The sequence below is a fragment of the Corvus brachyrhynchos genome, unplaced genomic scaffold (genome assembly GCF_000691975.1).
Source record: "Corvus brachyrhynchos isolate BGI_N302 unplaced genomic scaffold, ASM69197v1 scaffold14, whole genome shotgun sequence".
In the NCBI taxonomy this organism is placed as follows: domain Eukaryota; kingdom Metazoa; phylum Chordata; class Aves; order Passeriformes; family Corvidae; genus Corvus; species Corvus brachyrhynchos.
Window position 1 is genome coordinate 9,429,814 of NW_008239110.1, and position 13,428 is coordinate 9,443,241.

The following is a 13,428-nucleotide window of genomic DNA, read 5'->3' on the forward strand; positions in this document are numbered from 1 at the left end:
AATATTGAAATTTACAATAGTCGTAGATTCCAAAATTTTAAGATGGAAGAAATTGTGCTAATATGTAGTCTACAACATCATGGTTGACAAGACAAGAAATCATCATTGCTGCCATTTCTCTAAGAATTAGGAGAAATGTCTTTTTAGTTGTAAGCAGCTGAAACTGGTACCACAGCTGGAGATGGACTTCAGTAGTTATCTGTGAAAACAGGTGCCTAAATTCAGATTAATCACAATAGACTCTTAACTAGCCAAAGTTGTAGCAAAGCGCTTAGAGAGCTCAAGATGTGATCCAGCCTTGCCGGCTGTCTCAAACTGGTGACCTATTTGCTAAAGAGAAAGTAAACAACAGAGATTATTTTATCAATTAAGTGCCTCAGGAGAAATAAAATATGTTATCATTATCCTTTCAGGAAAAAAAATATGCAAACTCACTTTTCAAAATTTCACCCTCAATCTAGTTTTAAATCTAAATATGTGAAATGTTTTATTTACTGTTATTCTTACTCTGACAAATTCTGCCTTCAGAAGTTTGGGCTTTATCTGAGAAAAGACAGTGTTAAACTTAGATCCAGACCATAGCCTGGCTTCTGGACATACAGGAAAATTGAGAGTCACAAACTGTCCCCTTATTCTCTAGGCATCTCAGGTTTAAGCTCAAGAGAAGTAATTTCCAGAGAGTAAATACTTCCCATCTGTGTGTTTGCCAGGATTGAGACTGAGGGGATAAATGATCCCGTTCTCTCTCCCAGTTCTTCCAGAAGAGATCAACCAGCATGTGTATGTTGACTCAGCAAAGAGATGTTTGAAACCCACCTGGTGTCAGATATTTCCCCATTAATAGTAAAGAGCTCACTAAGAGAACACCAGTCTGTCTCTGGGGTTGCTGTCAGGAAAGCGTGACTGAATGCATTCACCTTAGTATTTCAGGGTTTAGCTTTTAGCATTAAGAGTTTATTGCAGTTATTCTCCATCTTCAGATGTTCAAGAGTTTTAGCTGTTCCTATGCAGAGCATTTACCCTGAAGTCTACTTTTGGCCTTTAATACTCCTGTCTATACCAAGAAGTTAATTTGTGAAGGACATAGTGTAAGATGTTGGAACAGGGCAGTCAAGCTGAATTTGACCAGAAGATTCTTCATCCTGCTGCTCAGTTTTGGCAATGACCAGGCATAGGTAGCAAGGGAAGGAGAAAAGGAAGGTTAGTTTTTTAGTCCTGGATTATTCTCCAAGGGCCAGTAGATTGATTTATGGACTTCCTGAGACAGAGATAGCAGGAAGTCTCACAAGTTGCCCTGTAATTCCCATCAGCTTGTCCACTCCACTTTTTAATATATATAAACTTCTCACAGCCTTCATGCCTCATGACAATGAGTTCCACTTCTCCCCAGCTACAGGGTAAGGAATTGCCTTTTTGTCTGTACTTCGAACTTGCCAGCTGCTATGTGATGTCCACCAACTTATAAAGTAGAGAGGACTAAGAAGTGCTTTCAGTGCCCTTTATGTTTCTATGGGCCTGTGTTGTATTCGTGCCCTAGCTGGTTCTCTCTGTGTTGAAGAGCTTATTTACTCATTCCCTGTAGAGAAAGCATTGCTCACCCTTGGTGACCTTCTCTGTATTTGTCTAAGGGTCTTTTCCGGGGAGTAATTCAGAACACTAAAATTAACACTTGCTCTGAAGCACTCCCTGGTGGGAGCTTCTTTCTTTCTCCATTGACAACATAAAAAGGTTTAAGGATACCAAGGCCCTCCACTTATGCACCTGAGTTAAGCACAGGGAAAGATCTGCACCATCCTTTAATTTCTTGTTCACAAGAGTTAAACACAACATCTTGATTTGTTTTAAAGAACAGAATTATTATTCTTGTCCTGAGTAAGAAATAACTTGTTAAGATAAAATTCCAGTATGATATGTCTTTCACTAAGAAATAAAAATACTGCATATAAGGGGAAAGCGTTTGCAGAGCTTTTACACAGGGTTTTTTCCATTACTGAGTTTGTCCACAGGCTGGATGGCTTGTGAATTTTTTCCAAAATGAACTGTGTGATGGTTGCACTCACTAATAACAGGGCTTTTACTAAGTCCTACTTGCATGAAGTATTTGGTATCAATAGCTGCAATTAAACCTATTTATTTGACTGTGTCCTAATTAGGCAAAGTTGTTAACATTTTAACTGAATTCTTCCCAGCATTAATGTATTGGTTTTTAATACATAAAAATGAGAATCAAATGTGGTAAAGAAACTAGTAGTTAGACTAATAATACATGAAAATTTCTCTTTCCTATGCTATGTCATGCTTCTTGCTCAGGATTCCCAAAAGTAATCTCAAAAATTGCCTTGACAATTGAAACATATAACAAGGTGAAAAATTACATATGCCTGTAATTTTACAGTCTAACACTGATGGTGAGGCTCATATAACTTTGGCCAAATATCACATCCATCCTCCTTTTTCTGCCTCATGCAAACTCCCATTATGTTTGCACTCGCTTTGTAATTTGAGTATGACTTGATCTTTCCGCATGTGCTGTGCTGGTGAACATTAATTTTACTCCAAAGAAAGAGCTGCCATCATTTTTCATTTAGATAGGAATAAAGAATATTCTATTTTGTAGCAATCATCTTGGTATGTTGTGTGTCTGTCTGATATGTTTCCAGAAAGCACCAGATAAATGGTGTAATATTTGAAAAACAGGGCACCATATATTTTGGATAGTGTCTAAGAAAGATTGCAAGATGTCCCAGACTGGCTCTGTCTGTGAGGTCTGAGACAGCCTTTCTGACAGAATAGATCCGTTACTTATCCAACCGGAAGCCACTTGTTTCTCCCTCTCATTTTTGAAGAAGGAATTGAAGCCATATACCAGCAGGAACAGTAACTCCAGACAGACTCCAGATGATAGGAGGTTTGATGCAGCAAGGAGCTAAAACAAGACCTTGGCTTGGAATACACGAGCAACTCCATGGCTAATGTTCAGGTATCTTGCTGAATGGAAATCTACCTGTAGATTACTTGGCTTCTCCTTATTCTTACTGAAGCATGGGAGACAATTCTTTTTCTCCTCATATTTTTCCCTGCTGTTTCTGACTTTGTAACGAGTGAGGCAAAGGTATGCGTCATGCTGAAGTTTGCTTTACCCATTCATAATCTGGCAGCAGCAGGGGTAGCAGAAGAATATTATCATGTACTAGAATACTTATAGAATTTTTTCCATCTTTTTAATGCAGTGTTATATTTTTATTCTGAGTCTGGGAGGAGATTTTTCCTAGAGTCATAATTTATGAACTCCTTTTACTTTCCATCCATTTTGTTGTGGGAGAAGGTGGTTAAGTTAGCTTAAAACATTAGTTTAAATGGCAGTTGAATTTTTATTTGAAATCCCTGGAATGATGAGGGCCTTTTGAGCATGAGACTAGAAAATTCCATTACATGGCAAGAATGGATAGCTCTAAGGACCATTCAGTTCAAAACCCTCCTTCTCCTTTATCTACTCCCTTTTCTGCAGAGCGAGAAGTTCCTAGTCAGCAGAACTTTTCATGGGAGCTGTTTCATTAGTGGTCTGAGTCTAATTCTTCCATCATTTAATAATTTTAATGATTTTGTGGCTGCTGTAAATATACTGTGGTGAGCCTGCCTGAATCTAGAAATGGGAAAATCTTCACTGACTGTTGAGAGATCCTTTGTGCCTCAATGTGATTAAACTTTTCACTTTCAATTGTCTAAAGACTGTCAGGATGAATTGATTGGTTGTTTTTTTTTCCTCTAGGTGTGCAGGAAAAAATATCTATTAATGATCAGAAAATATGTAATTTCACTGAAAATAGCTGCCAAATATAATCCAACATGACCATAAATTATATGGTGTTATGCTAAATAAATAAAAGAAGTGAGATAATCAAGAAAATTATTGAAATATGAGGAATTTCCTAGAAACATTTGGAATTGTTTTGCATTTACCCAGTGAAACATTTATAAACTTAAAGCTTTGTCCTTTATGAATTTAACACATCAACCATCCAGGATCTATCTCGTGAGTTTGATAAAATGGTCATATTAGTTTTTCATAATTAATTTCCCAGAAAAGGCAGGAGTCTTAATCACTGTTATTCTTTGTGTAAGTGCTGGAATGGCTGGGAAAGTATTGCTCCTGGACAGAGTCTGCAATGCAGGTATTTCAGCTGGTTCCAATTTCTACTGTGTAACACCTAAGGACTATCAAATATGGCCCATTTTGGCCTCACTGAATGTTTAGCCAATGTCAACATGATAATAGGCAGCTCTAGAGAAGCCACTTTGCGTTACTTAATTCTACTGTAAGTTTGCAGTCACTCCTATTTTACTGATTCAACCAAATCGGCAGCTGGATGAAGAACAGCTGGATAATACCGGTCCAAACTCTTCTCCAGTGTCCTCTGCCATGAAGGGCCATTGTCCTCAGACTGTTAGACTGATTCTCAACATCTGTACTTTTGACATTTGTTTTATTTTGGTTCTACCTTTGGAAGTTCAGCTAGCCATATCGCAAAAAAAGCAGAACAGCAGCATCAGACAACAACCCATCACTCCAATATTGTTTCAGTCACATACCAGAAGCCTCTAAGAATGCTGCTTATTCACAACTGGCTACTTCAATATTTTTGGCTCTGGGAAATTGTTTCATGCCCCAACTTGTACACAGGCAGACACACTCACACACATACACACATACACTGAATTATTTGGAACATTTTTGTGATGCCAGTGAAGTCTCCACAGGCTTTTCATAGGCTTTGAAATCTCTAGTTCTAAGAGCTACAAGTGCTTGCAAATCTTCTTTCTGATTCAAATTAAGAGCTGGTTTTTTCAACCTTATTGCTCAACAATAAATTGTTCACAAGAAACAACAGATACCCAGACTACATTCCGATCAAGCTGTTTCTCTTGGGACAAAGTGGGAAATAAAAAAACAAAAGCATGTGAAAGATTCTACTGTTAGTATGCTGGAGGCAGCATAAGAAAGCAAAAAGACATAATTTGAATGTAATTGCATTTAGCAGTACCTACAGTGCCCTGCATCTTCAGATGTGTGCTGTCATTCCACTTTGAAAATTGTGATTTAAATGTCTTTCACATCTTTCTAATTTTATGATCTGTGTATAACTGGGTCTTCAATTATTTCATTAACTTCTTGGCACCTGTTTCTGTAAATAAAAGGTGTCAGGAATTGTGTTTCTCAGTATTATACCAAGAAGCTACATTAGGTAAACACTTTTTCCGCCGTATTCAACACCTTTGTTGGTTGGAAAATATTTTTTTTTTTCCTTAGGAGAAAAATACCTTTTTGAACCAAAATTCACATTACTCATTGAAATACATATTTTCTTGCATGAACATGTATTTGATTTTGAGGAAAAATTATTAGTTCTATATTTTACATCAATGTCCTGTTGGAATTTTGAATAGTGTTAGACAGTTTGAGGGATAATTGCACCTTTTCAATACCAGCCAAGAACAGCTCCTGTAAGTATTCTTCCTCAGAGTACCTTGTGTCCTGCCTGCATGAAGGAACACACCTCACGTGACTCCCTCAGATATTGCTCCCCTACCATGCTTTTTCATCTTGAGGAAAAGTGCTTTTTTGGAAAACACAGACAGAACATTTTTACACTAAGGAAATTCAGGCCCAGAGGGCTTTTCTGGCCCTTCTAAGAGCCTGTCTATGAGCTGGATGGTTTTGTACCTCTCTCCCTAACTTAGAGTTTCAGGCACATACTTGCTTTGAAGTAATTAGTCCATCCTGATGTAAAAGGATTCACCATGTAACATTTACTCGTTGGTAGTGAAATTTGTTTGGATATTTTTAATCAGAATAAAATACTTTCTTTTTTAAATCCATAAATAAAGACAGTATCATAGCAGCATCCCAAGGAGAAAGATGTAGCTTCAAAGTTAGCTTGCCTTGAGCCAGATGATGTCTCAAAGTGCCTTCCTGAGGCCAACCTGAGGTGATTTTCTCCATTATCATATTACAGAAGCTATATAACCTATCTATTTATTCAAATATGTAGACTCATGGAACCAGAGAGAGAGATTAGAGTATATTAATTCTGTAATGAGATAACACAGAAAATTACCCATGATACTTTCCTTCCTTTTCATGTGTGGTGTTTGGGACAAAGAGAATATTATATGGAGAGATCATATATAGGTTAAGTTACATCTGTACTACAAAGTGAAATGCACCTTTCTGTCTTTAAGCCAAATTTCACAATATTGTTGGCATGTATAAGTTGAATTCTTCTCTGTCAAAAAAATGGGTGGTCCCCTCCAAAAATACCCACTGGGAATGATCTCAGGCCCCTCTGTTGCCCAAATGGTGCATAGGTGTGTCTGGCAGAGTGCTAATTGTGCCTGAACATGAGGGTGTATGAGTGAGGCCAAAAGCAGAGGTCAAGTCTTTCACCTGCCCCTCTAATCTAGTAAAGGCCCAGGTAATCAACTGTGGGAAGAGAAATAGAGCAGGGATGTATGGTAGTATCACTCAGAGGCTTGGCTAGGGAGACAGAAAGAAGTTCTTAAATTCGTGCACAGTGTATTTAGGTTACAAACTAGGTAACTTTCTAGCTGATATTCATAAAAGGGGCGAAAGTAATTTCTTGGGTTTTTTTAAATCTGGGATGTGTTAAAACATCATTTAGGTTATGTGAGATATGAGTTTTTCCCATACAGCTAAATAAAATGCATGCTTACTACACATATTTCATTTATAGCCTAAAGTAACATGTCTAGGAATTTGGAAGGGGGGGGCTGGTTGAGTAACAGAATGGGAATGAGCAAGTTAGTTTACTTTTAATAGTACACATCTTCTCTATGGCTTAATATGCACATGAGACAGCTGGATTAGTACAATAGATACAATCAATACAATCAATTAAGCCAAGAACTAACTAATATTTTTATAAATGAACTATATCATGTCCACAGAAATGATCATAAACTGACAAATAATGTAAATATAGAGACCTTTGACCCTGTACCAAAATGTTTAATTGCCTGGGTACCAATAAGGGAGCATAAGAAGCAAACCTAGAAAGTAGTATTTGAATAACAAATTAATTTATTTGGGGGTGGAACTGGAAAATGAGCATTCTTTTTAAATGACTTAATTTTGTATTTGTAGAAACAGATTTCAAAATTATTTCAGTCTTACAGGCAATGTGAACATGTTTGTTTCATAACGTCTTCTTTCCCTCAAGTCAAACTACAGTGAAGCTTGTGTTTAAATAACATTATGTTTGTGATGCAAACTGACCAAGAGCCAGAAAACTCAGTACTTGGGCTGATTGATACTGTCTTCAGTTCATGCTGTGGTATCTATTTCCCCTTTTCTTCTTCACAAAGCCATGAGCAAAGTATGAAGTGTCAGTGTAATGCTGAATTTTCTGGCTTTTGTCAATTCATGTCACAATATCAACAGTGCTTAAGCACAGAGAGGGGGCCTGTATTTAGTAAAAATATCAAATTACATCAGAGACACTCTTTTTGCTCCACTTATTGCTGAACAGGCTGTTTTGTGGAATTCAAAGTACATCTAACTTGACCAGCGTTTGGGTGTGTTTGGCTTGGAATGTAAATGTCCTCTCCAGTCGCATATCCCCAAGGTCTCAAACAGAAATAATTCTAATTTCTTGCTCTCTTTGCATGTATAAATCTTTGATCAAAGGTGTTGTGGAAGCACTGAGGCTAGAACATGTTCTCCTTATAGAAAGCAAAAAAAAAAGAAATAATCAGGACAGCTGTAATGCTCATGTCTAAAATTCAGCCAGAATGTTCTGGCTTATAAATGGGGTGTGTGTGTACAGAGCACAAAGCAGGTACCTTGTTTTATTTTCTTTTATGTTTCAGAGTGGACTGTTTCTATGGGAGGATCACAGCATGTTTTTTATCATATTGACCTATTTCTGTAAATGTTTCCGTCCTAAAGCAAAGATAATAATACATTGTAGACTTCCCCACCTCACATTCCATGAGGCTGGTAGCGTTCAACTTTAAATCAGGTTTATCATAGCCCTATTTTGCACTTCAAGAAAAACTATCTTTAAACATTTGCCTGTTTTTCTATTTTTTATGGTGACAGAAGAGTTTTCAGAGATTGACAGGAATACTGATTAAAGAATGAAGAGATTTAATTATGAAGGTACCTGCTGGTGCAGCTCTGCTTAAACATTGGATGTGTTTTCAGGATCAGCCTCCTTTCCAGAAATGTTTGACTCAGCAAGAACTGGTTAAGCCTCTAAACTCCTATAATAACTTTATATGTTTGAAATAATGAGAATAAGCATTCTTGAGACATTTTGCTAAGAAAACATGTTATTCTGAATGGCAAATTATATTATATTTTAATAGTAGATTATGTTGTACAAGCTGCCAGATAACTTCCAGTAGCATGTTTTTAAAGTACTTAGGATTACAGTGTAAACCTCACTCAAAAATAGAACTAAGACAGATCTCTAATAGCAAAGATGATATCAAGTATAAACAGCCTTAAAATATCCCACATTTATATTGACTTGACAGACTAAGGCAACCTCCCAAAAGCCATTTTTTATTTTGTTTATTGAGGAAATACAGTAACAGGCATTTTATCAATGTAAACAATATGTAAGTAATTGAGTATTAATCCTTGGCAGGGTGAGGTTACTAGGATTGACTGTAACTGAAATAAGTGCACTAAAGTATAGTTTGGAAATCACTTTGATGAGTAAAATATTAGAACTCTTTGAAGGTTTGAAAGCTGGAAAGGGTGGTTTGTGGTCAGTGTTCTAATAAAAGATGCCTAATCTTTCTTCATCCTAGATCGTGCCCTCAAGTGGATGGTGTTGTAGAGGAATTAAGTATTCAGGAATAATTTATTTTTTTCCTATTTCTTGAAGAAATTATTTTTGATAACTGGGTTGTGGTAGGAGTATTTTGCCCACAGAAGAAACCTTTTCTACAGCCTTATAGTTTCCTACAGGCTAACATCTGCTCCCATTACCACCTTCCACTTTTCACACTGCTACTCTCTTTTGCAGGCTTCTTTCTCTCTCAGCCTGTGGTTCTCTAATACTCAAATTCTACCTGTAATTCTGCATTTTGTGAAATCTGCAGTGGTGGAATAGAGACAGCAAGGAAAGACCACGCGGAGCTCTGCATATTTTTAGTGGATAGAAGTTATTCAGAGAAAGATGAAGCAGGACAATAGGGAGGGGTGGTGTCTGAGGAGCAGTTTATGAGGAAAGGAAACTGCTCAAGGCAGAGGGGAAAGGGATATAACTTCGAGTAGAAGGGGAAGGAGCACAGTGGGTGTACAGGAAGACTTCGTGTAGAAAGCAGGAACTTAAAAATTGTGACAAGAGAAATACTTTCTCCAAACTTAAAAGAAGGAAAAATAACCTAAAGAAACCCCCAAGTCCCCCAAAATGATGCATTTACAGTTAGGTTGCTCAAGTGTACTTCCCATCAGCACAATCATTTCAAATCAAGGAAACCACTTGTGGAGCCAGCATTAACCAACCTCAGTTTACACATCTTACCACCTAAACATTACAGTACCCATAGCTATTTTCAGCTCCCTCAACTTGATAATAAAAAGCCTTTAATTTCAGCATATAACCTTGTGCAAGCCCCATATCCATTTCCTTTAAAAAAATGTACACTCTTTGTTCTGACCTCATGTTTATCTTTCTGGTGGCTAAGTTATTAGCTGTCTTCACTTGGCTAGGGCAAACATCAAAGTGGGTGTCTTTGAATAGCATTTTGAGAAATTTGAGAAACTACATAGGTATTTCTTGTTAGAGATGAAAGGATGTTTTTAAGTAGAACAGATGAGACTGTGAGTGTATATGTACATTACAAAGTTTATTTAACAGTCTGCTTCTATTTTTTCAGTATTCCAGTATATTCAGCTTCCTTGATCACCTTGGACATTTCAGAAATAATTTAAATTATGCCAGTAGCTTTGGCGCTATATGATATTACTCATATGCTAAGAAATATGTTACCCTTACCTATGTTATTTATGTATTTTCCTATTCTCAAAGTATTTCCCTTAATCTTCGTTGTTATTCTTTACAAAATCTCTATGTATTACTATTTTCCCACTTTTTATTCACTTTTTTTTACTGAATTCAGCTCTTCAGGCACTAGCAGATTTAGAATTTCTTTTATGTTTGGAGACAACATGACATTTCTTTGTTATGCTACTACACCTCGCATTTCTTTCTGTACTCTCTGTTGATTCTGTGCGAGTTAAATATCACGCCAGAATAGTCCCCTGGTGAAGGCTTCACAGTGAGTGCTGCGAGATGAAGATGGCACTGCTGAACTAGATGTTCAAGCAGGTCTGGCTAGTGGAAAAATATGTGTGGGTCTGTGTGTGCATGTGGAAATGAATAAGCAGTCAGGAGAAATACTGTTTGCAAAGGGAGACAAAAAAGACACCGACACAGAGGAATGTTACATGTGGTGCTTGCATATAGAGATAATTGATATCTGATTCTTAGTGGTCAACACATTTTCCTGGTTCAGCTAGCAGTAGATTACACAGCAGTCACTGCAGAAGTTCATATGACTGAGTAAGTAGTCTGTTTTTTTTCCACTGAACCATTCCTTTGTCTGAGGGTGAAATATTCATTCAAAAACTAGAAAATTAGGATCTCTCTCTTTCTATTTTGAATTTGCCAGTTACTTCCCTATATAGAAAAGTTAGCTACTGAGTTCAGTTATCTTAATTAGTTGTTTATGCAAGCTAGTATAGCCAATATAGCTCTGAGTGTAAAAGAGGAAAAAATTCTGTATTTAATTTAGCACCTAAATTGCTGGAAGGGGGAGAGGAATTCACAAGACCACTCAGAAGAAGCGTGAATCGACATCTATCCCTGCTAGATTAGAGAGGGATCCAAACAGGCATTTTATACACTCCTCTTCTAAATCACACCCTGATCCTCTGTCGCTTTGACTTTACTTGTGGGTCTCAGTGGAGCTGCTCACAAGTGTTAAACAGATGCATAAGTGTTTACAGAAATGAGCCTAAGAGAATGACATACTTAATCCTTCTGCAAGATTGCAGGGAGGAGCGGGAGCAAATTCCAGCCAAGCATTCCCCAAACTCCAGATCAAACCAGAGAAGGCAAAGCTGTCTGCTGCAAATGAGAAGTGGGATGCCAGACAGCTTACTTTGCATAAGCTGCCAACCAGTGTTCCTAGCATGTAACCTCAGGAGCTACTGTTAAGTAGGAAGAACTGAGTTTCCACAAACGAGGAAAGAGCAGTCAATAATTACTCAAAATGACTGCAAATGTACCATTTTATGGTGAGAAACAGAACAGATAAAATAAAGAAATGTCCAATTAGATACATCATAGATGAGAATGGAGTAGAGTCTGGTGAGTCTGGTTCACCAAACAGTTTCACATCAGCCGCACTGAAGATAAACCCAAGTGTCCTTGTCCTTCTCCTGCTGGTGAAAGATGTTCACTGGGCAGGTAATAAGATGCAGTGAAAGAACTGTTTTGAAGATAGGTTCTGACAGTGATGAAGAAAGGTTAGAAAGATTGCTTCTAAAATTACTGGATTAGACCTGGTTATCTTAAGTTATGACTGTATCACCCTTTCATAAATAAAGCTTTCCTTGTTTGCATACAGTGCTTGCAAGCTGGCATTAAAGAGGGTGCACCTATTTTTCTGTCTTGATAAGGGAGATAGGTGGATTAGTCATCTGTATGGACTTTGAAGTATCACAAACCTATGCTTTCTCCAGCCTTTTTCAAATGAGTATAAAGGGTTACTGTTAGCCAAAAAAGAGTGGTATGATTCTTTCTATCACTCATCTGCCCTTTTGGATTCACCATGAGTCTATGTTTTCTTGTTTCTTTTTTTTCCTTTCTCCTGCTGCTTGTGTCTTTTCAAGATTAACAGTAGCATGCTATTAGTTTTCATGATAGTTTGTGATTACAATATCTGAAAAGAAATTCAATCTACCCAACCCACCACATGCAGGTATCTGGTTTTTCAGACTTATGAAATATGGCTGAATTAATTTCTAGTCTGTTAGCTCACAGTTCTGTAAATGGAAAGGCTCCACAGAAGCAAGAAACTTGTTAAAGTCCTTTACAGTTGATTACCCCTTAGGTAAACTTACCTACATACACATGCAAAGACGGACTGACCTAGTAGGACTTTGTCCTCTTTAAGTCTCTCTCATTTTCAACTCACAATCACAGAATCACAGCATGGCTGATGTAGGAAGGCACTCCTGGAGATCATCTAATGCAATCCTTCTCTTCAAGCAAGGTCACCTAGAGCAAGTTGCTCATAACCATGTCCAGACAGATTTTTACTATGTCGTAGGATGGGGGCTCCGAAATTTCTTTTGGCAACCTCTTCCAGTATTTGACCAGACTTTTAGTTAAAAATAATGAAAATATTCCTGTACTTTAATTTATGCCCATTGTCTCTTGTCCCATCAATGGGTGCCACTAAGAGGAGTCTGGTTCTTTGCTCTTTACTCCCCACTATCACTCCATCATGAGGTCCTTCCTGCACTGGCTCTTCTCCAGGATGAATAGTCCCTGTTTTCTCAGCCTTTCCTCGCAGGAGAGATGCTTCAGTCCTTCCATGACTGCAGTGGCCCTTTGCTGAGCTCTCTTCTGTATGTCCATGCCTCTGTTGTACTGGGAAGCCCAGACCTGGGCCCAGTGCTCCAGGTGAGTCTCACCAGTGCTGAGCAGAAGGGAAGGAATACCTGCCTCACCTGCTGGCAAGGCTGCACCTAGCACAGCCCAGGAGGCTGTTTGCCATGAGACTGCACTACTGTCAAGTGATCACCTCAGGGACTGACAGAACCCCCAGACCCTTTCTGCAAAGACGCTTTCCAGATGGAAATCTGACATAGCTCCTTTACTCCTCTATTTAGGCAGGCTCTGTAAAATTGTTTTCTTGTCTCCTATACTTATCCTTTTATTTATAACATTAGCTTGACCAGGGTGGCTTACTTTAGTACGCTTCCTTCTGGAAAAAATAAATGCTTAAATTTCCTTACTGATTCTTCACTAGGTGGTTAAATACACAAATATTTTAGAAAAGGCAGCTGTTCATAGTAGGACCAGTAATAAAGCTATGAGAAAATCTATTGGTAGATTAGTAAAGTAGAAGTTACTAATAGAACAAGAAGTTAGGGAGGAAAATGCGTCCAACTCACCACACATCATTATAGGAAGCTGCACAACACATATTTAAGTTCTTTGTTGCATTGTAGCCTGTGGTTTTATGTAGCATTGTAGCAGAGCTGTGTCAGTTCATGCTATTACTTCACATTATTTCTATGAATCTTCCTGATAATAAAATTTTTATTCTGTTAATCAATGGAATGTGTTGAAGTGGGAGACTTTTTTGTTGTTTTTCAGC

The 13,428-nt window shown here is 37.8% G+C and overlaps 1 long non-coding RNA gene across 1 annotated transcript in view; it reads left to right on the forward strand.

Annotated features, from left to right (window-relative positions):
* The first annotated feature begins 2,863 nt into the window (after positions 1-2,863).
* LOC108448025 overlaps positions 2,864-13,428 on the forward strand; it is a 43,038-nt gene continuing 32,473 nt past the window's right edge. The window contains exon 1 of the long non-coding RNA XR_001863804.1: positions 2,864-2,980. This is a non-coding gene — a long non-coding RNA (uncharacterized LOC108448025). The remainder of the gene's footprint in view (positions 2,981-13,428) is intronic.